General features: G+C 40.5%; 1 protein-coding gene across 3 annotated transcripts in view; it reads left to right on the forward strand.

The window, feature by feature from the left end:
* Positions 1-26,783, forward strand: part of HECW2 (HECT, C2 and WW domain containing E3 ubiquitin protein ligase 2) — a 334,372-nt gene that overhangs the window by 22,668 nt on the left and 284,921 nt on the right. The window contains exon 1 of one of the 3 annotated variants that reach the window (XM_032480137.1): positions 15,268-15,789. The exons of the other annotated variants lie outside the window; for them this stretch is intronic. The gene's annotated coding sequence lies outside the window, so the exon portion shown is untranslated. Of the gene's footprint in view, positions 1-15,267; positions 15,790-26,783 lie in introns of those variants that run through there. 3 annotated transcript variants of the gene reach the window in all.

Raw genomic sequence — 26,783 nt, forward strand, 5'->3', positions numbered from 1 at the left:
TGTCCTAAAATTTGTTTCTTGTTAGGTATTTGTATTGTTTTCAGTTTTTCATTTTTTAAAGACAATTATTTTAGAGTAGTTTTTAGTTACAATAAAATTGAGAGGAAAGTACCGAAATTTCTCATATAGCCCCTGCGGTCTGAGAGCACAGGGCACGTGCTTACCATCTCTCTTGGTGTTGTGCATTAAGTGTGTTTGGACAAATGTATAATGACATATATCCTTCGTCATAATATCACTGCCCTAAAAATCCCCCGTGCTCCACCTACTCATCTCCCCCCCACAACTACCAAATCACTAATCTTTTTGTTGCCATAGTTTTGCCTTTTCCAGAATGTCATACAGTTGGAGTCAGGATGTAGCCTTCTTAGATTAGTTTCTTTCATGTAGTAAAACGCATTTAGAGTTCCTCCGTGACTTTTCATGGCTTGCTAGCTCATTTCTTTTTAGCACTAAATAATATTCCATTGTCTAGATGTGCCACAGTTTATCCATTTACCTTCTAGATGACATCTTCTTTGCTTCCAAGTTTTGGCAATTTTAAACATCTGTGTGCAGGTTTTTGTGTGGACATAAGTTCTCAGTTCCTTTGGGTAAATAACAAGGAGCATGATTGCTGGATCATATGGTAAGAGCTGTTTAGTTTTGTAAGAAGCTACTAGACTGTTTCTAAAGTGACTGTACCATTTTACATTTCCATCAGCAGTGAATGGGAGTTCTGTTGCCCCACATCCTCACTGGCATTCAGTATCGTCAGTGTTCTGGATTTTGACCATTCTACTAGACGTGTAGTAGTATCTCGCTGTTGTAGTCTTTCATTATTTATAAATAACTCTCCAGTGAGTTTTTTCCCTTGGGCTAAGTCCCTGGAAGAGAAATTGCCAGATCAAAGGCAATATTCACCTTTGTACATATTGCAAAACTGCCCTCCAGAGTTCTATAAGTTTATAGTCCTACTTAGAATATATGAAATTTGGTACTCGTTTCTTCTAACAATGAAAATTATAATTTTAAAAAATTGTCCATTTGGTAGATAAAAAATCATTTTTGTATACAAATTTTCTCTTGATACTGAACCTTTTATGTTTAGAAACTGATACTATTGAGACTGTTCATCTATGTCCTTTGCACATTTTTGGGGGGGGGGTGTTACTGATTTGTAAAAAGCTTTTTGTTTTTTTAAGCCTGTCAACTCTTAATCAGGAATATTGCAAATATTTTCCCCAGTTTTCAATTTAACTTTTAAGTTTGTTCGTAATGTTTCTGATAGAGATTTTCATTTTTTTGTTAGTCAGATTGATCAGTTTTTTCCTTTATGGTTTCTGCCTCTCTGTTATGCTCAGGGTGTCTGTCTTCATTCCAAGATTATATAATTATTCATGTTTTTTGTTCAATTCTTCATTCACAGTAATTTCACAGATATTTACTGAGTGCCTCTCACAGGGCAGTGCTAAGTCAATTGTGAGAAAAAAAGAAGTAATCCTTACCCTTTTGGAGTTTCAGCCTAGTAGAAAATAGACCTTAATTTATGACGGAGAGGTAAGAGGTAGTATAAAAGTGTCTAATGAGCGTCACTGACCTGCTCAAGGAGGTTCAGGATGACTTTTCTCAGGAAGTGACCTTGAACTAAACCCTGAAGTGAGATTACAGTTAAATCACAATAAGGAGATAGAGGAGGAAGGCATTTCAGGCCCTGGCTGAGGCCATTGTGGCTAAAGCACAGAGATAAGGTGAAGTGTGATTGTGTCAAGTTTATGGCTGGAGAGGAATTATGAGCCAGACAGTGTGTGGACTTCTAGGTCCTATTATGGATTATGATCTTTCATCGGAAGACCAATGGAAAGCCACTAATGCAATTTAAACAGAATGTTTAAAGTAGATGACAATGATGATTTCTTTTCTTTTTTTAAAAATTAACTTTTGAATCCTTTCGGAGTTTACAGTCATACCTTGGAGATAATGTGTGTTAGCTTCCTAATTACCAAAGTAAAGTGAATATTGCAATAGAGCAAGTCATACGAATTTTTTGGTCTCCCAGTGCATTTAAAAGTTATGTTTACACTATACTGTAGTCTATTAAATGTGCAATAGCATGTCTAAAAGAATAATGTATATACCTTAATTAAAAAAATACTTTATTGCTAAAAAAAATGCTAACCATCATCGGAGCCTTCAGTAAATAGTAATCTTTTTGCTGGTGGAGGATCTTGCCTCAGTGTTGATTGGCTGCTGACTGATCAGGGTGGTGGTTGCTGAAGGTTGGGGTGGCTGTGGCAGTTTCTTAAAATAAGACAATACAGTTTGCTGCATGGACTGACTCTCTTTCACAAACAATTTCTTTGTAGCATACAATGCTGTTTGACAGCATTTTACCCACAGGAGAACTTCTTTCAAAACTGGAATCAATCCTCTTAAGCCCTGCCATTGCTTTGTCAACTGAGTTTTCAAAATATCCTAAATCTTTTGTTGTCATTTCAACAATCTTCACAGCATCGTCACCAGGAGTAGATTCTATTTCAAGAAACCACTCTCTTTGTTCATCTATAAGAAGAAACTCTTCAACCGGACAAGTATTTTCACATCTTCAAGCTCTAATTTTAGTTCTCTCTCTGTTTCCACTACATCTGTAGTTATTTCCTCCCCTGAAGTCTTGAATGCCTCAAAGTCATTCAGGAGTGTTGGAATCAATTTCTTCCAAACACCAGTTAATATTGATATTCTGACCTCTTCCCATGAATCACAAATATTCTTAATGGCATTTAGAATGGCGAATCCTTTCCAGAAGGTTTTAAATTTGCTTTGCCCAGATCCATCAGAGGAATCACTGTCTATGGCAGCTATAGCCTTATGAAATGTATTTCTTAAGTAATAAGACTTGAAAGTCAAAATTACTCCTTGATCCATAGGCTACAGAATGAGTGTTGCATTAACAGGCATGAAAACACCATTTGATTTCACTGTACATCTCCATCAGAGCTCTTGGGTGACCAAGTGCATTGTCAATGAGCAGTAATATTTTGAAATGAATTTTTTTTCAGAGCACTGGGTCTCAACAGTGGGCTTAAAATATTCAGTAAACCATATTGTAAACAGATGTGCTGCCATCTAGACTTTTTGTTTCATTTATAGAACACAGGCAGAATAGATTTAGCATACTTCTTAAGGGCACTAGGATTTTCAGAGTGGTAAATGAGCATTGACTTCAACTTAAAATCACCAGATGCATTAGCCCCTAACAAGAGAGTCGGCCTGTCCGTTGAAGCTTTGAAGCCAGGTACTGACTTCTCTTCTCTGGCTATGAAAGTCCTAAATGACATCTTCATCCAATATAAAGCTGTTTAATCTACACTGAAAATCTGTTTTTTAGTGTAGCCACCTTCGTTAATGATCTTAGCTAGATCTTCTGGATTAACTTGCTGCAGCTTCTACATCAGCACTTGATGCTTCACCTTGCACTTTTATGTTATAGTGATGGCTTCTTTCCTTAAACTTCATGAACCAGTCTCTGCTAGCTTCAGCTTTCCTTCTGCAGCTTCCTTATCTCTCTCAGCCTTCCTGGAAGTGAGGAGAGTTAGGGCCTTGTTCTGCATTAGGCTTTGGTTTAATGGAATGTTGTGGCTTGTTTGTTCTATCTAGACCACTAAAACTTTATCTATATCAGCAATAAGGCTGTTTTGATTTCTTATCATTTGTGTGTTCACTGGAGTAACACTTTTAATTGTTGCTGAACTCAGCTTCTGTACCTTGCTTACCAAGTTGAGACTTGAGGACAGAGTTTTGGATGAAGTAGAAAAGGCAGCATTATTTCTTTACCAGGCAAAGGAGGTCACAGTAAGCTAATGCTTCCAAGACTGTGAGCCTGCTGGGGAGAAAAGGCCGGGGGTTTTATAGTAAAAATTCAAGAATTCAAGGGGAGGAGCTAGTTTCCATAGAGATTGCATACAGGGTAACAAATTGTTGCAAAGTTGTTCTTATTTTTGCAGATGCAATGATCTCCCTCCTTCTGCTGGGTATAAAGTTCACTCCAGCTTTGTGCCTCTTCTAATTTTCTTATGTCCACAACAAAGGGTGCATAGGAAAGGTGTTTGTGGAAAAGAGCTCTAGAGAAAAACTTGTGCAGTTTAAAGTCAGGTTGATAAATGCAGGCTGAGGTTTGATATTTCTTGCTGCAAGCTGGGACCTGCACCTCAAACAGTGGAATACAAAGGAACTACAAGGGGCTAAAAATAACGGCAGATGTGCAGTTAGGATGAGTTATGAACAAGATGCACCAAGCACCCAAATGCTGTTTCTGAGGTGTTGGGAGCAAAAGCGGGGCACTGAGCATGATCCCCATATGCAGCACCATGAAGAGGTTGGGCAGACCACCCAGCCTTCCTCCTCTCCAGCCTTACCTTGGTTGGCAAGAGCATGAGAAAAGCTATTTAAACTATTATACAATTAAGCAGTTACAAATACTAGTCACTGAAGACAGTAGGGTCCTGCTCAGTTACAAAAATCTCCTTCAAGAACTTTTCCTTTGCATTAACAACTCGGTTAACTGGCACAAGAGGCCTAGCTTTTGATCTCTCTCAGCTTTTGACATCCTTCCTAAGCTTAGTCATTTCTATGTTTTGATTTAAAGTTAAAGACTTGTGACTCTTCCTTTCACTTGAACAGTTACAGCCATTGTAGGGTTATTAATTGGCCTAATATCGATATAAGTGTGTCTTAGGAGAGGGAGCAAGATGAGAAGGGCTGGCTAGTGGAGCAGTCAGAACACACAGCATTTATCAGTCAAGTTTGCCGTCTTATATGGGCATAGTTTGTGGCTCCCCAAAACAATTGCAATACTGACATCAAAGAACATTGATCACAGATCAGCATAAAAATATAATAATAATGAAAAATGTTTGAAAAATTGTGAGAATTACCGAAATCCAGCACAGAGACACCAGGTGAGCAAATGCTGTTGGAAAAATGGTACCAATAGACTTGCTCAATGTAGGGTTGCCACAAACCTTCTATCTGTTAAAAAAAAAAAAAAAAAAAAAAAAAAGGCAGTATCTAGGAAGTACAACAAAGTAAGCTGTATTTTAATGAAGCCTATGAGTTTTCTTTCCAAGGAGTTAATGATAGTCTTTGTGCTTTTTATTATTATTATCATTGTTGTTATTTTATTATCCAATTCTTCCTTTTCCCATTGATCTGAAGTGCACATTATCCTCTACTAAAATTTTATATGTAACTTGTATCTTTCATGCAGTAAGATAATTTGGTAGGACCCATATTGATTTTTCTTCTTTCCTTAGCCTTCCATGAGGGGAAATCTGTTCATTCTTCATGTAGTCCATATTTATCCTTATTCTTGGTGTTCTTATCCTGGGTTTACCTTTTAGGTTTTATAATTTCCTTTCGGCCTTTTAAGCCAGAGAGCCGAGTGCTGTGCACTTTATTGTTTGTGGATCTGTTGTCCAAAGCAGGGATTTTCTGATCGCTCATCCTTGTTATCTTTTTATAAGGGTGAGAATTTATTCTTGGAAGATCTGAAAACACTACAAGTAATTTCCAAGTTAGCAGTTTTGTACATCACAGAGCCTATGGCTTATTGTTCTTCTAGGCTGAACTTCTTCAATGACTAACTTCACTGTTGTGGGTCAGAGTTCCTCTCAGCCACACTGCATGCTGGGGAGTATAGCTTGGGGGCATTAAAGTGGAATTGGTACAAAAAAGAAGTATTGGCATAGAAGGGTAGTTCCCAGCTGAGAAAGCAGTATGAAGGAAGTTTGCTCCCTTTGTGTGCAAAGCCCAGATAGAGGCGGGGCAGGGGTGGGGCACACATATTTGGAGATAAAATTCTATCTGACTACCCTCCTCCTTCTTTGATTTAGATCTCAGATCAAATGAGGGTTAGTTAGGGCTGTCTCCAGTTTTTTGATAAACGATTGAGCCATTTGTGGAGTTTTCAAGACCATAAAAATGTCATTGAGAAAACAATGAGCCAAGATATGTAAATCAGGAGTTGGTTGTTTTCTGCCATTGTAATTCAGAAATCTCTAAAAAAAATCCTCCCACCTCCCTCTGAGATGCCTGTGAGGTACCCTTCCTGGTGAACAACTCTGTTTCTGTCCACTTGGGACTGAGTCATTAAAGTGAGATGTTGAGGTTGCTGACTGAAGAGACTTTCTTGGTGACATGGAAATGTCAGCTGTCATGTAAATGTGTTCTGAGGCTTGTGTGGGTTGGATATTGTTGATGGCTCAAGTTAACGGTGCCTTTGGTTAAAAACTTGTGTAGTGTGTGGGGCATCAATTTGAATAGAAAGCTCTGTGAGGGTCCCCTTTGGTCCAGTGAGTCATCAGCCTGTAGACTTCTCCAGACAGTTGTTTTACAAATCCAAGTTTAAGTGCAGATGTCTTCTAGACCAACAATTTGGAGCAATTTTCTACCATGTTTTCCTGGTCACTGCTTCATCCTGCTAAGGAGCCTGATGACAATCGGGTGGTGCCTGGGGGTATAATTTTGCTGCAGGGTGTAATGCAAACATCTATTAACATTTGTAATGCTCTGTTTACTTGTTTACTGGCTGTTTATCTGCCTTCTCAATAGTCTTTAAGCAGTGGGCGTATCTGTTTTATTCTCCACGGTGTGCTCAGAGCCTAGTGTGGTATCAGGCATGTGATAAATGCGTCATACATATTTGCTGGATGAATGAAGAACTTGAAACAGTCCCAGTAGCTTCAGGTCATAGCAGAGTTATAAACATAAGTTTTGGACTTTGTTGGCTAACCCACAACTTCGATTAACTGGATTTCAAAACTCTTTCAGGTTTAGTAGAATTACTGCATGCACTACATACCGTTGAGCAGAATCTGAACAAAATGGTGTTTCTGGAGAAGAACCATTTTTTTTTGTATGCAAAATACCTTTTCTAATAACTTGCAAAAACAGTTGTTAACCGCTAGCTTATTTAAATTTGATTCCTAGAGAGCAGCTATAGTAAAACATAAAAGTCCGTAAGAAAGGAGGGGATTTTCTTCCCTTTGGCCCCACCACATCCAACCTTTCTGGGGCTTGAAGCATAGCTATCTCTCTTCTGGGGCCTTGACCAAGCTAGGTTAAAGGGAACAGTTTTGATAAGGTAGGTTGATGGAAACTTGGAGGTATTTGAGCGTCTAGGGCTATGTTGAGAGGGTCCCAGAGACTTCATTGTCAGGCTGAGTCTGAAAGTCCCTTCTTCCTGATTCTCTGAAATGGAAGGCTCCTCCCCTTCACTGCCATTCTGGCCTCTACCTTCTCCCTGCTGAAGGAGAATCGAGACTCTGGGCTGACAGCAGAGGAAGGTGAGAGGGAGCCTGGGGCTCTGTCTGAGGAGTGAAGATGCTTAAGGAACAGCAGGGAAGCAGAAAGGAGGAAGGACTTCCCTGTGCCTCTCAAAGTGATCGCGTTAGGAGATGGTGATTTAGGGTGTTTTTTGTACCATCCTCTGTACTCTGAGCTTCATCTTTTAATAGTAAGACTTCTCTGCAAATGGGCTGTATTTCTGTTTTCTCTGAAGTTGCAGGTTAAATTGTCTTCTGTGAGTGAGGCAGATAGAGGCTGTCTGGAAATTTGGAGGAGAGTGAAGAAAACAAGAAATAGTTGTCATGGAAGTGGACCAGAGAGCTGCCAAGGGAACATCTAGAAGGATTTCCCAGCAGCTGAGGGTCTGATGGCTGCTTCGGGGAATATAAATGTATCTGGCACATTTGAAACCTGGTTGGTCAGCATTACATCCTCTGAGAAGCCTTCTTTGACCATAAATCCTCAAGTCTGATTTATGACTTAAATGTCTCTTCCTAGTACTCTTAAATCAGCCTGGCCATTATAATTCTTGCCATTTGGGCTGAAGTATTAGTTTCCTGCATCTCTCTCCTCAAGGACAGGCATGCCTTGTGCCCTCTTTGTCTGTAGGACTTCTATCTATGCCCATCTCATGTTAGGCTCTGGGTAATATTTGAATTAACCGAGGTAAGGAAGAGAAGGGTGAGAGGTGATTGAGGATGGTGTATTGTTATGAAAGCTGCAGAGTAATGTCGAATGACAAAAATAATACAATTTAGTAATGGGTTTGATGTTCTTTATTCAAGGGAAATAATCCATGGATTGGGGGAGTACAGTACCCCACAAACAGTGGAGCACTGTTTCTGAGGGATTTTGGGCAAGAGGGAGTTTTATGGAGAGTTAGAAGGAACAGCAGGGAGACAAGGCATGATTGGCTAGGAGGCTGGGAATTTCCTTATAGGGTCAGCAGGTCCTACTTCTAGGGTAAAGGAAGGTAGTTAAAGCTAAGTTGGAGGATTCTGGTTGATGTATGTTAGGATTCCTTGACAGATGGTTCCCATAAGTGCAGGCTGACTTAGGTTTAGATTTGTGATGTGGACTGGACCACTGGGGTGGTCTCCATTTTGTGGGTCCTGAAATACAAATTAACTTTATCAGTAGACAGTTAAGAAAGAGTGGTAGCCAACAGTAAGAAATGCTAGAAAAAGAAATTCAGGAATGAGAAGTGTTGCTTATGAAATGAAGGAAGTCACTGATAACTATGGAGAGGAGAGTTTCAAGCAAGATTTGAATCCTGAAGTCAGATTGCAGAAGTTTATGAAAGGAATGCATGACTACATTAAATTATATTTCCTCAACATTTAGTGTAATTTTCAATTCATTTTGATTCTCTTCCAAATCAGGGAGTAATTACTATACATTTAAGTTTAAAGGAAATTTATAATCATGTTTACCATTTAAACAAAATTATTGGATACTATATTTGGGCGACTCAAAACTGTATAGTACGGCAGAGATGTAAATCTTTATGTAGTGTGGGGAAAAAATTACACATATATAAACAAGCATATTGAATTTAAGCATTTGTGAATTCTGAATTATCATCCAGAGTAGAGTTTTAGCAGTAAACAGAAGCCAAGCTTCTGCTAGGTGGTGTCTAAAATTTTAATTGTTCCACTTCCTAGAGTGGAATGATTCAAAATAGTTGTGTTTTCTTTAGTCTGTCACCCTTGAACAATAGCTTGAAAATTTTTGATCTTAAAGGTCTCGTACAAATGTTTGTGAAAAATAGTATCTAATTACTGTTTCTTTTCACTTAACTTCCTGCCCCTGACCTTGGCTATGAGAGTTATTATGTTTCTTCCTAGTAATATGAAATAGGTGTGTCTGTTGGTTGTTTTCATTGTGAGACTTTTTTTGTTTTGGTCCCTGTGGCATTGCCTTTCTTTGGCTCTTTCTTAACTTATTCAGCAGATAGAGCTATCTATGTACCTGGTCTGCTATGATGGAGATGAGAAGAATGTTTCGATTTTATTGAATTTCCTAATTGCCATTGGAGATAATGGACTTCTTACTGGGCAAAATGACAAATACTTAGATTTTATTCCTAATTGGAAGTTTGAATGTTTGGTGCTGTCTTGCTTACATGCAAGCAATAAGGCATCAGAGATTTAAAATCTTTATTGATTTTATTAGAAATTCTTTTCAGTCATTATTCCTCTTGAGTATAAATAAGGTTCTTTCAGCATCATCTTGTTATAGTTGACTGTATTTGGTCTTGAGCTGTAATAAATTACCAAGGCAGAAGTTAAGAACTGGACATTCTCATTGATCAAACATCCACCTTCACGAAGAAGATTATTTAAGTAGATACCTAATAAATTATGTTACATTCTCACAATGGAATTCTATTTTGCCATTAAAAGTCTTTCTGTAAAGAAAAATTTATTGTCACAAAATGGTCTCTACAATATATTTTTTAAAGCAATAAAGGTAATCACAAAATAGTAGTATAAATTATATCATGATCTTGTTTTTGTGTTTATTTACCAGTGTATTTATGAATAGAAAAGGAAAAAGTCTGGAAAGATACATGCCAAAACATTAGTGACTATCTCTGAGTGTTAGAAATGAAGGGGGCTTGTCTGCTAATAACATTTATAGAGACTAAAAATTGAAAATGAATTTGAAAGGAAATCTATTTTATTGTTTAAAGAACTTAAAGTGAAAACTTCATGTCTGTAATAGTTTCTTAATTTTCTTTTTTATTTAGCTCATTTCTACTTCGTAGAGATACAGCTAGAGTGACAGAAAACACCTTCCCAACTGTGATTCATTCCGTAGGGCAGTGACATCATTGTTGGAACTTGAATTTAAGTTGGGATCAGGAAATAAAACTGATTATCAGGACCAGTAAATGAAGTCTGGATGGCAACTACTAAGCACGAGTTAGGGTCTAAGCTTACAGTATGGAGGGAAGGGTGGACAGTCAGTTGACCTCTGCATGGCCAGGGCACTAACCAGTAGATGAGTTACTTAAGCTAGTGTCAGATTCCAGCCTGGGATTCCAGACTGAGATACAGTTCAGAAAGATAAGCAGGTAGGCAGGGTCAGGGTATTGCAAATCTCAAACAGAACTGACAAAGAAACAAATCTTCTTGACCGTTGAAAACCCAAAAATTGGGCAAGCCTCAGAAGTCAGTGTAGCCCAGCAGGTTACACTGTTGTCTTTCCTTTAAGGTCCTTGGCTCATCAGTGAAGCCTGTCACCTAGACTCCGACAAATAACAGTCCCCTCAAACTTGCTGAATCATGCCCTGTCTTATCTTTACCTGGAGGTTCACTCTCCTCTTGAGAAATGGCCCACTGGTCAGTTCAACCTAGAATATTATAGCATTGCCTGAAACAAAGCAGGTCGTTTGGTAAATATACTTTGCTGTATCATTTCTTGTTCAGTTTTTCTGGGAAAATGTCTGTAGAAGCAACACTTAAGAAAATTGCTTATGTTATAATCTGCCTATGTAGATAGTAGCTTTAACCAAAAATTGTTTTTTTGTAAGGAAAAAATTGTAAAAGTAAGTTTTAGTCAGTACTTTCTATGCGTAGATAGGATTTTGATGTAGACATTGAGATGTGGGGATGTTAAAAATGAGTGAGAATGGTAAAAATCAAAGTAAATATAGTTGTGACTGGCAAAATTGGATTTAGGTTAATGAAATATTCTTTGGAACCATTAAAAATGTAAAAATATGGATAAATCTTACAAACATGTTGAGGGATAGAAGATCTCAAATATTACAAGACAATTCTATGCACACGCAGTCCAAAAACAGGTAAAACCAAACTATATTGTTTTGGGGTGTATTCAGAAATCTGAAACTATGAAGGATGAAGGAAGTCATTTTCCTAAAAGTAGAGAAAATGGTACCTCCTGGAGGAAGACGGGATTTGTGGTCAGGGAGGGGCTCCTGGCTACTGGCAGTGCTCTGTTTTTGACCCAAATGGCAATTCCACAGATGCTTGCTTTATAATTATTTGTCACACTGTATATTTATGTCTTATGCATTTTCCGTATCTGTTATATTTTCCAATAAAAAGGCTTTAAAAAGGACATAACGACTATGGTAGTAAGTATGCGGTCTCTGGCCTCAGATTTAAAGGGCTTCTAATTTTGTGATATGGGTTGAATCATGCCCCTCCCCTGCCCTTTAAATTCATATATTGAAGTCCTAACCCCGAGTAATGTGATCTTATTTGTAAATAGGGTCTTTACAGAGGTAATCAAGTTAAAATGAGGTGATTAAGGTGGACCTTAATCCAGTTTGGTTGGTATCCTTATAAAAAGAGGGAATTTCAACACAGAGACACACTTGGATGCTGTGAAGAGATGTAAGAAGATGGCCAACTACAAGCCAAGGAGAGAGGCCAGGCACAGATTCCCCCTCCCAGCCCTCAGAAGGAACCACTCTGCCAACACCTGGATTGCAGACTTCTGGCCTCCAGCGCTGAGACAATCCATTTCTGCAGTGTAAGCCACCCAGTTTGTGGTATTTATTACAGCAGCCTGAACAAACACAAATACAGTTTGGAAGACTGATCAGGACTTTATCTTTTAATTGGTGGCTTTACTTATCACAATGACCTGTTTTGAGGCTTTTCAAAGTGCAGCAGAGACAGCTACTTTTCTCAAGTGACTCAGGAATCTCTAATTAAGATGACTGAAGCAGGCTGGGAGCAGGGATGTGTTTTATTCTCAGGTCATCTAGCTTTTGTTTAATATGATGGTTATCTAATTGTCTTTCAGAGCATTGAATGTTTTTGGCCTTTTGTCTTTTTGTAAACGTCTGTTTTCTGTAATGACTTCATAATAGATTTCTCATTGGTGTTATTTAAGCAGTGAGTTGCATTCCTATATTAAACTCGTCCATACCAGGAAGAACAGACATCACTCAAGTTCCCTCAGGTGATGGGAGCTGCACAGGGAAGGAGACCCCCAAATGATGTGCAACAGTGTAATTCCACTCAGTTGCCGGTGTAGAGATTAGTTTTCTTGCTGCCTGTGGAGCTAGGCATCATCATGTGACAAGATCTGGCCAATGATCATGTGACAAGATCTGGCCAATGGGGGAAGGGCATGCCCTCCATGTCTTTTTTTCCTTCTTGCTGACTGGGATTTGCTGAGATTTGAAATAGCCATCTGAAATTAGAAGTGGATGCTCGGACTTTCTTCCTGCCCGGCCTGGTTCTCTCTGGACTGTTCACTACTAAGACATAAATGGGCTCTTATTCAAGCCACTTTCCTTTTTGGTTTCTGTGTCATAGCACCCCCCAACTAATACACAACAGTAGTTAAGAGGGAGGTGACGGCTATAGGTCTCCCACCAGCCACCCTGGCCCCCACCTCTAGATATGAAAGAAAATGTTTTTTTTGTAAGAGGGCATAACAATACTACAACCTCTTTGTAAGTTTAATAAATTCGTGTCTCTGCCTTTTTAGATGTTCCTTCCTTTGCTTAAGAGTTTCACTTGAGGAAAATATGATAATATTTTAGAGGCAGGATTCAGTTAAACTCGAGAGTTAGCATTTGGACAACCAAAATCTTCCAAATCAACTGTGCCTGAGTGCAGAATCCAGCCTGGGGCTCTGTTCCTGAGGTTAGCCTGGTATCCCTTCATGGAACGGTGGGGCGCCCCTGAAGTATTTCTAGCCAGTTCACAAGTCCTGAGCATCTCAAATTTCAGTAATAATCAAAGCTGATTTCTAATGTCCATTTTAATAGCAGACAACCTCTGAGGTAAAAATAGCTGGAAAACGTCGAGTAGCTGTCTTTTACTGTGGCCTTCTGATTCGTTGACTCTCTCTAGTATATTGTAAAGGGAATTTCAGACCACACAGCGGTAGTTCTAGCACTTTCCTGAGACTCACCTCAGCTTCTGGCTGTGTCATCTTCTACTCTGCTCCTCCACAGGCTTCTGCACTTCCTTCTCCCTAGAGTCCTCACTGCTTTTGATTATTCTTGGCTTCTTCTGCTTTAGAATTTCAGACTTTATTTTCTCTTTTATTTTTTTTGTCCTTCTACTATATGATAGCTTTCTCTGTACAAGTTGCTTTCATATGCCCTGAGAAAGGATCTTACTGAACTGCTTGATCACTGCTCAGAACACTTCATTCCTTCTGCGGCTGAGTTTTCATCCCTGGCCATCTTGAAGGCCAATGGCCTTTCTCCTGTTGAGTCTGGAGCTAAAGCCTTTAGCTCAGGCACCAAACCCTGGTCCAGATAATTGTCGCCAGGATTGCAGGATACATTTTCAAAGGTTGAAGTCTTGTGCACAAGAACCTGTTTCTGAATTCTTTGCTCTTGAAGGGAGGGCAGACACCATGTTTCCAAGACTCCTTGCCCAATACTTTCCTTGATGCTTGAAACTGCACAGTGCCATAAGGTTACAAACCAGATATTCTGGTAAAAATCTGACAAGTGTAGTTAATTAAATCCACTCAACTAATGTTTACAGAGCATCTGCCAGACACAGTGCTAGACTAGTCATCAAGTCATCCAAAGAGCTGAGTTTAGTCGGGGAGACACGTAAACAAACGAGGATGACAGCTTGAGGAGAAAACAACTGTTTGCTTCTCTCCAAGGCATTGTTTAATTAGGACAAGGGACTGGGAAGTGGCCCTGGGGGGAGGCCCTCGAAGAATCTAACCACAGACAGGATTTGTGCCTGAGGGGAGGAAGGAAAGCAGTGCACTGCAGCCTGTATTTGCGTCGAAGTTAGCTATAATAGGAGCTAAACTTACAAAGAGGCACACTTTTGTCTTGGCCTGTGAGCTTCTTCATTAAGCATAAACAACTGCTTATAATCAAAATAGTGTGGTTTTAAAGAATCCCCTTTAATCAAAGTATAAGAACTATGTGTTCACCTCAATTGAAATATCATTGATACATCCTGATAGTTGGAAACTGTTGACTATAATTTTGCTACAGTAAATGATTTTTTTAATGCTAGAATTCACTGGAAGGAATACATAACATTTAACTTGGAGGATCTATGAGTTCTCTTGGGTGCTGTGGAATTTAACAATCCATTAAGTGGTTTTCGATTACTCTCAGTACTTGGGATCCAGTGATGCATCCCCTTAAGAACTTGGAAACAAGGGGTGTAAGATTGCCATATGAGAGTTAAATGGAGCAGAGACAGAGTGACTGCAGGCCTGCCAGGCAGATTGGATGCATCAGCATGGTTTAAGAGAGAATGTATCAGTGCAAGTGCGGTTGGCAAGGGTCACAGGACAGAAGGATGCCCAAGGATGAGCCCTGGCCTCCCCTGGTGTAGATACATATGCATTAAGCTACTTGAAACGAGTGATGATTAAACATTCAAGTCATATTATAAACTCTCCTTGGTCCTATTCCATTTTCTCTGTTAAAACTCTCATGTACTAATCAGGACTTCTTTTTGTTTGCAAGAGATGGAAATCCACCTCAAAGTGGCTCAAGCAAAGAAGGGAATTCACTGTTTCCCATAAATGAAAAGTTCAGAGGGTATCTGGGTCTCAGGCATGGCTTGCCTCTGATGTTACACGATACTGTCAGGCAATGTCCCTCTCCACCTCTTCGTTTTGCTCACCTGTTTGGCTTCACCTTGAGTCGGTGCCCTCTTCTTGAGGTGGCTCTCTGCATCTCCCAGCTCATATCCTCACAGTTTAGCAATCCCACCAGTTACCAGGGCAGTGTCAGCCTTGTGACTGGCCAGTCCTGGGACATGTGCCCATCCAACCGTCTAAACCATAGGTCTCTTAGTGGAGGGCGAGTAGGTCTCAGAAGCAAAATTTTGTAATCAGCATAGAAAGGGATGGATTTGGATAGGCAGGCATGGCTGTTTTCCTCTGTGGTTCTTTTGTTCGATTTCCATGTGGTGTGCCTACAGGAAGAAAATGTACTTGCCTCCATGTTAATTGTTTCCAGGATCTTTGACAGTGTTTTCCTTGTAAATTAATACATTGGCATTCTCTGTGTGTATGTGTTTACACACATGAGTTACAATAGGTGAATTTACTCCTGAGAAAGGGGTCTACTCTGAATGTGGCAACCAGGTAATCAGGTTCCAAAGCCTTCTGGACTGGGATGCACAGTCTGGACTTGGGCAAAGAAAGTCTGAGATGTGAGATCTGTGGCAGTCTTCTTTCCCTTGCTGTTCCCCTCGTGTTTTCCTTTTGAATTCCCACACCAGTTACCACATTGTGTTCATGGTGTGGTATGCCAGTTTTAAAAAAGGGCACGTCCACAGGAAGACAGGAAGTGCCACGACAGCTCAGACCTGTCATCCAGCCAGCCTTGTATCTAATACAGACACTCCCCAGAGGCCTCTGGTTTCACTTGCCCTTTGAGGAGCAGCGCTATTATTTCTCCCGTTTGTACTTCATGCTGTGTGAATATGACTGAATGAAATCATAGCCAGAAATGTATGGTACCTGTGGCATTGTGAGGTAATTTTCCAACAGTGGGCTGAGACTTCCTGGGGGTCCATTAGCTGGAATGGTTAGAGCAGGGGGGTGGTGGTGAGGCTGATGGGAGCTGGATGGTGTGTGAGCCAGGAGAGGAGGGAGGCGTGGCTGTTCGGGCCTACCATCCCCCTGTCTCCCAACCCTCCTTCTAACAGTGAAGAGCTCCTGTTTCTCAGCTCAAGGACAAATGGGACTTCACTAACCACTCTTGCCTGCCCCAGACAGTAAACCTTGTAATCTGGTCTTTCAAGGCCTCATGAGGCTCAGGAGAGAGAGAGGTCAGCTCTTGTTGAGTAATTCATCCTCCTGGGGACAGGGCTAGAGGCTTGCCCGGGTTAGGGCTTGGGGCAGGGGCAAGGCTGCGCTTCCAGTCTGGCTCTGAAGGGCCAGTTCTTCCGAGGGAAACCGGTTTCTCTCCTTCCTGGCCGGGGGCGGTGCCTGCTTCCACAGCTGTAGGGGGCAGTCGCTTTGCCTGCTTCGTTTCTGGCTCCTCTTTGCCTGGCGGAGTCCCCAGGCCTGGGGCATGGGCCGCCAGGGTGGGAGCATGCAGTGCCATGGAAAGACCTGCCTAAAGCTTTCTAGACTTTTTATTACCAATTTACCTGTCTTTCTGAAGAATTGTTACTGTGTCTTAAATTAGGAAGGGCAGCACGCTAAGGTTAATTACTGAGAAGGAGAGCAACATGAAAGTTAAATTTCTGTCGTCACCTCTGCTGTTGACAGTAATATTAATAGTTTACATTTGTGGAGGGCATTTTATGTTGAGTATGTAACTTCTTTTATATGCACAATTATGCATACATTTAAAAATGTATTACAGTGTTTCCAGATTTATCTTTTCCGGTTGATCATTAAAATGTATCTTGAGGGTACTACTGAGGAAGTATTTTTTTAATTATAGGAAGTTATGTGCATCTTAGATTGTACACTCTTCACTTGTAAATTTGTATTTAACTTGACTGTTAATGGCCAAAATATTTTCTGACTATAGCAATATTTGATTACTAGAATTTGGAGAATTGGGAAAGGTACAAAGGAGAAATAAAAATCACTGACATGCCACCTTACAGGGTAATGCAGTTCCCCACAGGCTTTCTTGCATAAGCCGCACCCATCATGCTTCTTTCTTGCTGTCCAATTCCAATTTCTTCACTGGAGAAAGTACTCAAAGCTGCTCACAAAGCAGTCTGAGTGAGGATTTCTAGAATTTTAAGATGTCCCCCAATCCTTTGCGTGTTCTTAATTTGACAGAAATATTTTTAGTTCCTTTACCAAATCTTTCTAAAGCACTTAACTTGGTTTCCATAGAGACAATAAGTCTTTCTTTTTGGTCTCAAATTTCTGTGGTTGACATAGTATTTAATTAAATTGTATAATTATAATGACAAGTAGAGCTGCATAAACAGGTCTGGGAACAAATACAACCAGCTTTTGGGGGCATACAACTCAAGCTGGTCCCAACAGAGGTGCACAGACAGCCTGGAGGGCAGCCCCACCCTGGAGGCCCAAGGGCATCACTCAGAATGTTTTTTGGAGGAAATGAAGAGTATTGGCTATTAGAGGAGGTTGGTTAAGTGAAGGCTGGATTAGAGGAGGCTGGTAAAGAGTCTGCAATATAAAGATACTGATGAATGGAAGGCACAGGTGAGCTGAGGATAGTTTTATGTAGTTTCTTGCTACAGTGCTAAATTTCCAGTTTTTTTTCTTTTTTTTCTTTCTAGATTCTGATGCTCCAATTCTCTGTCATGTAACTGGGATAACCAGTCATTTCTTTGTGTCATCAGCCCATGGAGGAAGTGTAGTGGTTAAAAATACTGCACTTCCTTCTAGTTATTTCTGTTCTTTGTTTCAGGAAAATGTATGATCAAAGATGGTACTTGAGGTTTAGGTACCTCGTGCACAAATATTCCTCAACTCCTATACTTGATTACCACGTGCTGAGCGATTTCATGGACGCTGACAGATGAGCATCTTAACTTAAAAGATTAATAGTAGGTCATTAATGGGTAGAGCAGGTAATTGCTCTTTTGATTCTTAAATGTCTTAAAGGAATAACAGTCATGGTGATAAAAATATTTGTCTGCTGGTAAATATTTTACAGAAAGCTTTTGCATGTTTTCTGTCATTCAAGCCACACCACTTCTTTTGAGGAGGGGTGGTGGGGGATATTGCCCCCATCTTACACATTTGTAGAGTGAGCCTCAGAGGTGAAGTGGTTCACCCAACGTCCTACAGTGCTTGAGCTCCTCAGACAGGAACATAGGGGTGTTCAGAGTTTCTCTAACAACCCATTTAGTCTCAGCTTAAGACTAGGATGCTTCTGGACTTCTGCCACTCAATAGCTCCTTGCCTTTAGGATGGAAAAAATTGAATAGACTCTTCCTTTTCAGACTACTTCTCATTGCTGGAAGGACTTGGTTTCTTTGCTCAGAGATATTTTTCTACCTTCAAAGAGTGTTTCAGCCCCAAGGAAACTGCTGTGGCTGATTTGGCCACAGGCAACGGCTGGTACCCAGGCAAGTTACTAAGCTTTTATTTCTTTGTAAGTTTTGATGAGAAGCTGGCCAGCTGGCCTCTGTTCTCTCTCCTATTGCCAGGGTTGTTCTTCGTATAAAGATGGAGGGGCCTGGGAGGAAAACTTACACCAGCCAAAACAAAAGTGTCAGACGTGTTAGTTCATGATAACCTTTGTATAGTTTACAAACTCAAAGTTTTCAACAAGACAAGCCTTAAAAAAAAATGCTCAAAGTTGAGTGTGGAGGGGCACTGACTGAGCCTGTGACTAACTGAGCTCCCAGGTGATTGCCTAGTGAGGACCGAGCTGAGCTGGGGCCGTAACTCGCCCCAAGAGGTAATGCGAGCAGTTCGGGAGAACTTGGCGGTAACCTTTCCGAGGATTACTGAGTGTATGGGTACCTGTTATGTTGCCAGGATGAATCTGAGGCTGCCGTCCTGGCTTTTCATTGCCTGTAACTGGAACTACCTGTGTTCAAATCTCTTGGGATGGGGCCTGGGATTCTTAATTTTAAACAAGCTTCCCAAGGATTCACAGATCTTCTGAATTTGACAGCCACTTGCTGCTTCTTTCTCATCTCCCTTGTCTGTCATTCCCATGAGCAGCTGAGATACACTCAGGCAGGTCACTTTGTGGGAGTGGGTGGGGAGGACGCGGGGGAAGGATCTCTGTAAGTCAGAGAAACAAGTGAAGTCCGTGACCATCTCCATCAGACTCCTCAGTCTTTCTACTGAGCTCTGTTCAGCCATACCTCAATTTGGCTGTCCTCCACCTGGATTCAGGCTGTCCCTGGTTTTTTGAGAAGTCGTTTTGTAATTGCAATCATCTATGTCCCGTCTGGACTGCTTGGCAGGCCGGGAACTCTGCCACCTCCTGAGCCCGGCTTCAGTTGAATGATAAATCTTTGGCTAGGTTGCCTGTTTGAATTCCTCCTGAACCTACTGCCTTCCACTCACAGCCTTTCATCTTCCCAGCTCCCACCCTGTCCCCATCAATACATAGCACATTTGTACATTCCAGACAGGGTTTCCCAGTATCCTTTTTCTGTTTTTTGATTTTGTTTGTGTCTAGGAGCACATTTTCTGGGAAATTCTCTTACGGTGCTAAGGTGCTCAGGTTCTTCCACAAAGCTGCTTTGTGTTACTGGTCGCTGACCTGTCATCTCCCTGGAGCAGGAGGCTGTGGTATGGAGGGAGGAAGAAAAAGAATTTGCTTCCTTCTTCCACGATAGGAATGACTTCAGGCAAAAATAAGTAGACAGGAAATAGTGTTTCTCCTCTCCTTCCTTTTCACTAACTCCATCTCTGTTGGCTTCTGGATTCGAAGTTAGGTCATCAGGCTGTGAGACAGGTGATGTGTGTCCCACCCTTGTGAGATGGGTGATAGGTGGGGAGCTCTGAGCCTGTTCGGTCGCAGCTGCCACCGCCTTCCACCCAGCACCACCACTGAGGCAGCCATCAAAGACCCCATGAATTGCTGTGGCCTTCTAACTTTGTTGGATGAACGCTCAGTTTGTTCACATAGCGCCGTGGCCACTGGCAGATTAATACTAGAGGTAACTGGCTTTGTAGCTCTCAGTGCCTAGTCCAGGAAGTTGGATTATGTGCTTCCTGAAGAGCATTTGCCATGTAACTTTTCCAGGTGGATAATCTCCTTTTCCTCTTCAAGCCAAAGGTGAGTCCTGGGTGGGGGTGTAGGCATCAAATGACGGACTCTAATTGTTATCAAGAAGTTATCTTTCCTAGTTGCTCCTCTTCTTGTTTATCAGTAGAAGATGCTAAAAATTGAAGAGGCATAGATACATAGGCAGTAGGGGTTTTAGAAGGCTGAGCATGCCAGCTTTTAAAATTCATCAGTTTAGACACATTCTCTGGAAGGCAAGTACCCAGTGATGTTTCTGATCTTTCTAGTCTAGCTCTCTCACGTGCCCCTGTGGCCCCAACAGTAGTCCCTTATGCAGCATGCTGCCACAGCTGTCAGTTCAGAGTGGCAAACCATGCAGCCTGGTGTGCCAAGAAAACTAATGGGCTCAGGGTTGGACAAAGCCAGAGGGTTCACATACATTTATGGGCACATCGTAGTATTCTCATATCAGGTTACTCTTCCACGAGACTTATTCCACGTGTCCTCTGTATCCAACCTTGGCCATTTGGAAAAATAGAGCTTGTGCTTTTAGGAAGTCATATGTTTCGTAACGGCCCACTTTACCTTTCCAGATTGTTCTAAAGTGCTCCCAAAGTATGAAGCCTCAATCATCCTTTCTTTTTCCCCTCTGAAACTGTTCTCTGATAGGTGTTAGAGTGGAAAGCGATCTGATTAAATTCTTCATAGTCTAGTGATCCCCTGGAGATAGTAGGATTTTTTTTTAACAAGTGGTGCTTGTTAACTCAAATCCTTAATTAATGACGTTAGAGGCATCATAATATCATATCATAATGAAATGAGCAACCTCAGACATTCTGTAAAAAGAAGTGACAATATAAAATAATTTATGACAGTTTGTCTCTAAGGTCTAATCTTCAAAGCTGTTTCTGCTTTCTTGAACTTTTCTTCTGCTAGTTTTGAACTTGTGCCATCTCTGCACTTCCACAGTAACTAGTAATTAGGGATAGGTGAGGTGGAGGAGGGGAAGAATGGCCACAATTTAGGGCTGACTTTGCTGCAGACATTAGACCTGGAAAGGTACGTGGTAAGGGAACATGCAGTGTTCTCACGTACGGGCTCTAAGTGCTGTGTACTTGAGGCTTTAATTAAATTGCCCTATAATTTGCCTTTAGCAAGTCTCTTTATCTTTCAGAATGTCACATGAGGCATCACACCAAACTCATCCAACTTCTGTCAGTGGCAGGTAAATTTGATGCTGAACAGTATAAAATTTCTGAACATTGGTGTATTTGAAATCTTGTCCTTTCCTATGCGTTGTATTGAAGGAGCACCTTAAGAAATACCAAAACCAGAATGGTAAACAGTCTGTATTCCTCACAGGAGTGGTAAGGACAACATTTGTTTTAGTATGGATCCTGATTTTGTGTTTCTTCGATTGGAGACCTTACCAGTGTTCTGAAAGCAGCCCTGATTTTTATAAACTGGGACATTTCTTTTCCCTGTTAGGGGAGTGCTGTGAAAAACGGAGCCTTAAATATGGCCTTTTAGAGGCTAGCTTGTTTAGCAGTTGAAGAAGAGAGTTTTTTGGTTATAGTGACCATTTGTTTTCTTCTTAGTGACGTTGTTGTATAGATAGGTATAGACTGAAGGAGACTACATTACTCGGGGAGTTAGTGGCTTTGTTAATTTAGTATTTGCAGTTTCAAAGATTTCCCCATTTAGATGTGGGGAGCTGTACGGCAGTTGAACTAGACTTTGACTTTGATATCTCAGGCTTGTAGCAAGATTGTTTGCCCCGAATGTGATGTGAAACAAGAAAAGCACAAAAAGTGCCCTGTTCGTCCTGGTTAACCCTGCCCAGCCCGGTGAAGCCACTGGAGGAAGCAAAACGAGCGCCATCTTGTTCCAAGGTAGAGTTTGACGATGGAAATGCTGGCTGAGGCTGAGGCAGGGGGTGTGTTAAGCAGGTTCTTGGGAGCTACTTTTAGCTCTTTGAAAAATTTATATCTCTGAGCCCCAAATCTCCCTTCTGCGTCATAGCAGCTGGCCTACATTCACCAGAATATGCAGCCTCTCTTCTGATATTTATGGGTGGTGGAGTGAGGCATAAGAGAATAGGATTTAGTATCATTTCAACCCCTGTTCTCATTTTTAAGGCTGAAAAGATTCTTGCATGGGCCTTAGGGGAATTATTTAAAGAGGAGAAAGGTAACAAATTCCCCCATGATGTTTCACACTCATCGAATTAAAATCTCAGAACATGTTGCCACTAGTAATTAATTCCTGATTATTTGTGCTGACATATGAACAGTTTAGTGTGTGTGGTAGGGCAGAGCCAAATAATTTAAGAATAAAGCACAGTAAAGATTTTTTATGGCACAAGGACACGAAGCCCTGACACACCCTGAAGACTCACTTCTGGCCAGACTGAACCTTTCCTGTGGTTAGGAAATACATCTGGGAAACAGAACTATAAATAGCTGGATATTAAAATTTATACATACTATTTTCCAGTCCTCTGATCTCATTTAGTTTAGGCCACAAAGCTGAGACTTTTTAGCAGATGCATATTGTCAGTGAAAAAAATGAAATCAGAATTCAGAAAATAGTGTCCAGTGGTAAATCAAGGAGCAGTAATAAAAAAAAAAATCCCCAACCCAGCTGATAACTCATGTACAATATCAAAATAGCAGATGCACTGGCTTGGCTAGTTCTTGGCAATGAGGATATAAATTATGTCCAATAATCATCTTCCACAAGGCTGGTAATATATTTTAGTCTTCATCAAAGTTTGGTTTCTTGTTCTTGATGCAAAGCAAGAATGGAAGCACTTGTAAAGATTTCATCTTAGGCATTTTATTAAATCCCAGAATCTAGTATTGACCTCATATCATTTGATAGTAAGGTAAGCTGAGCCCGAAAAGGTTCAGATTGGTTTAAGGTGACAGTAACAGAGCTACTTGCCTAATTAACCACATTATTAATGAAAAATCAAGAATGAAATTACATCTGTGTATTTCTTTTCCGGTGCCATGGAAAGGATACATGTGATTTTGCTGAGATTAAGGAATAGGAGATTTTCTGTCTCATAACCTGCACATTGAAGGGGAAAATAGGAGGGTGGCACAGGAAGTGAGATACAAGGTAAGGAAGAAAAAAGATGAATTGTCTCTTAGCTGCTGTGATTAAAAATAATTTAAAGGGTGAGTCCTTCTGTGGTGGTTGAGGCTGCTTTGTATTATGGAAGGGGCTCTAGAATGTCTCAGGTCAATGACAGACATTTGTGTGCCAGAAACACAGCATCTTGGAAGGAAATAGAGGTCATCGCTAATTTCCAATCAAGGCAGGGATCTTTCTTGCAGTTTCTGTGCGGGGGATAAAGTGACCTCAGTTTGGACATTTTTCACATTATAATTTTATTTCTTTCCTGAAAGATTGATCAGCCTCCCAATCTTTGGTTTCCAGGAAGAATGAAAACATGCTAACGAGGCATCATGTTTTAGTTTTCAGACGTGGTTAAGGTGCAACCGAAGTGCTATCCGAGGTAAAAAGATAGAAAAAGGGCACCATGGTGCTCGCCACAATAAATTATATGCTATGGGCCTGAAAAAAGTTTTAGCTGAAGAAACTATGCGTTATCTAACTTTTTTCAACCTTCACATCTATTTTTTTATTGAAGTGTAGTTGATTTACAGGGTTGTGTTAGTTTCTGCTGTACAGCGTAGTGATTCAGTTATACACACAGATATATTCCTTTTCATATTCTTTTCCATTGTAAGTTGTTAGGCAAGTTATTGCATGTAGTTCCCTGTGCTGTACAGTAGGACCTTGTTGTTTATCTATTCTGTATATAGTAGTTTGTATCTATTAATCCCAAACCTCCACGTATTTTGAATGTATTTTCTAAACAAGATATTTTGGGGAGTAGCCTAACAGGAGGGTTCACTGAACCATGCCATATTTGCCAAACAAATCTCTCCTTCCATCTCCCTCTCTTCCTTTTTTTCTTTTTTCCCTCCTCTTTGTCCTCCTTTCCTTCTCTTTATTAGAGTTACTATATGTAAAATAAAGTAAAATATGGAGATCTATCTAGATTATAGCAAGATCATTGACAAGATCTTTCCAGACGGCATTGTGGCCATGGAGGGATGTGGCCTGGATCATAATTTTAGGTGCCAGGCACAAGACTAGGTGCTGCCAGTGTGGCATAAACAAGTGAGAAGTGGCCCCTCCACAAGGAGCTATGGTGTGTCTAAGGAAAGAGACCACTATGCAACAAAGGGCAGTAAATGTGAAGTGATGATGAGAGGGGTGCAGGGTCATCTATTGGGTCTAATGGACCCACAGGTTAGGGGGGATTTCTCCAAGAAGATGCTCTGTAAGCTGCTCTCTGGAGACCAATAGTTAGCTAGGTTAACGTTAGGAATTGGTTGAGTATTCCAGGCATAGAGAGAAGCATGTGTTCTCTTCATGGACCTGAAAAACATTAAATACAGTAAGTGTGTTTCTTAAGGTACAAGCTAAGCTGCTGTAACAAAGACTGAAGTTTACTTCCCTCCCGTTGAACAGTCAGGAATAGGGTCTTTGCAATAGGAGTGAATTCTTAGCTAATGGTCCCTTGTTTATAAATTATTATACATATGTATCTATCTCACCATCTCACTATATTTTAAAGTAAATTATGGATAGCTCTGCAAAATATGTTAAGAGTTTAGGAGTTACGCAAAGGTAAACGTGAAACCACTGGAGAGAAGGGAGTTAAGTTTGCAGTTTAGAAAGGTGGCTGTGGTTTTAATGCTGTGAATGACTGGGTGAAAGTCCAGCAGGCTGTTGCTGTCTTCCAGGTAAGAAAGGATGTGGTGATGTGGACGCTGTAGGGGTGGCTGTCTGTGAGACATAATATAGTTAATAGGCAGAACTTCACAGATCAGAGTTTGGCAGAAATTAGCTATTTTAATCTATTGCTACCCAGGCCTGAAATGTATAATATTGTATGAGTCCCAAGAATTTTAAACGTCCACAAGTTTATTTAATGTGGGATTGCAAAGTCAAATATTTACTAGGGTTTGGGAATAGGAAAACTAACTAAATAAAGCAGACCAGGGTAATGGTGGGAGGTTATGGGGAACTGCGTACAGCACATGCTCCCTCTGAAATGGACAAGTCTACTCAGTTCTAAGTGTTGCCACTTGTAAAGAAAAATTCATTGTTGCCATATCTTCTAATTTTTTCCCCTTCTTCTAAAGAATCATGGATTGTTATACAAAATTTTCTGATTTTTAAATGTTGACATCTAAGTAAAAATTAACAAATATATGAAGTACTGTGTAGGCCAACGTTGTAAGGGCCAAGTAAAACAAGTCTGTAAGTGGTGTTTGGTTTGCTTAGGTCTCAATAACTGTATTAGTTAGGGTCGGCTGCTGTAACAAAGAAATCTAATACTATAGTGGCCAAAAGAACTGAGATGTTTGTTTCTCACTTGACAGTTCCAGTGTGAATGGACAGGTGGTCACACATCATTGCTCTTCTGTCATTCAGGTTCCTCTGAAATTGTTCCACCATCCCTGAGTATAGTGTTGTTCTTTTGCATGGTTGAAGTTGGCTCATCACTCCTGGATTCCAGTCCTCATAATGAGAGAAAGAGAGTATGGGTGAGGCATGCCCATGGCCTTAAGGCCCTGGCTGTGTATTCACAACAGCTCTTAGTATTCATATGTATTTTCCCCAGCATGCTTCGCTCTTAGTTTTTTAATCCTTTTAGACTTTTTGAGCCTGGCATGATGTATTATTCTTCTTATTTGATAGATACAGAAATGAGGTCCAGGTAGGTTGTGACTTGCCCAGGATCATACAGAGAATTAGTGGCAAGGCTAGAAATCTATGTTGGCTCCCTCTTAATAATAATAAAATGTCTTTTAAATGTATTCATAATAAATGTTTAAAAGTAAAACTCAACTCTTTGAGTAACTGTTACCAGAGAAAAGTGAGCCACTTACCAAAGAGTGAAGAGAGATGGCAACATGTATTTTTCCTCCTGGATATGTTATCTTATTCCGTTTACAGAGTATTCCTGATCACTCTGCGTATCACATAGGGGTTGGAGGGGAAGCCACAAAAGTGAGTGGCCCTTTGAGTGCTTGGGATAGTTTTGTTCTGACACTGCCAGAAAATCCTTTTGTCTTAAATGTTATGGTTTAATTATGGCAGGAACATTGATTCCTTATGGTGTGGTTTCTGCATGTGGTTCTAACCCTCAACCTCATTCAATTTCTATTTCTGAGAAAACTCTTAGAGAGTGTCTCAGCCAGAATTACTCTCATTAGTCAAATCAGTCTTCTAGTTCTGGGGAATCACAACTCGCTGCACAGACAAGTCAACTCTCATTGGACAGTTTTTGGGGCATTTCACTAACACAGATCGGAGAAAACAACTGTTTCCAGATACTTGACTGCTTTCTTTCATTTTGACTCGAGTCTTTGAATGAAACATTTAAATAGTAAATTTGGAGTTCTAGAGAATGAAAAGTTGTAAGGATGTGGAATTCTCTCTCCTCTGACTTTTATTAGAATTAGGAAAAGAACCAGGCATGACCACATAATTGTGACTGCTCTGATGAAGAATGGGCAGAACAATGAAGCAGTGATGTGTTGACAATGCGTTGGATGTGCACAATAGAAAAGCCTTCTTTTTTGTTTTGTTTTGTTTCGTTTCGTTTTTCGAAGGAGCATCATGTCCTGGTTGGTAGAGCCCGGGGTTATGATGCCAGGATACTAGGGTTCTAGTCCTGATGTTTCTGCCGCGGACTCAGCTTTGCAACTGACTTTGAAAACCTGATTACTTTTGGTTGCTTCAGGCA

Source organism: Camelus ferus, chromosome 5, assembly GCF_009834535.1.
Source record: "Camelus ferus isolate YT-003-E chromosome 5, BCGSAC_Cfer_1.0, whole genome shotgun sequence".
Classification (NCBI taxonomy): domain Eukaryota; kingdom Metazoa; phylum Chordata; class Mammalia; order Artiodactyla; family Camelidae; genus Camelus; species Camelus ferus.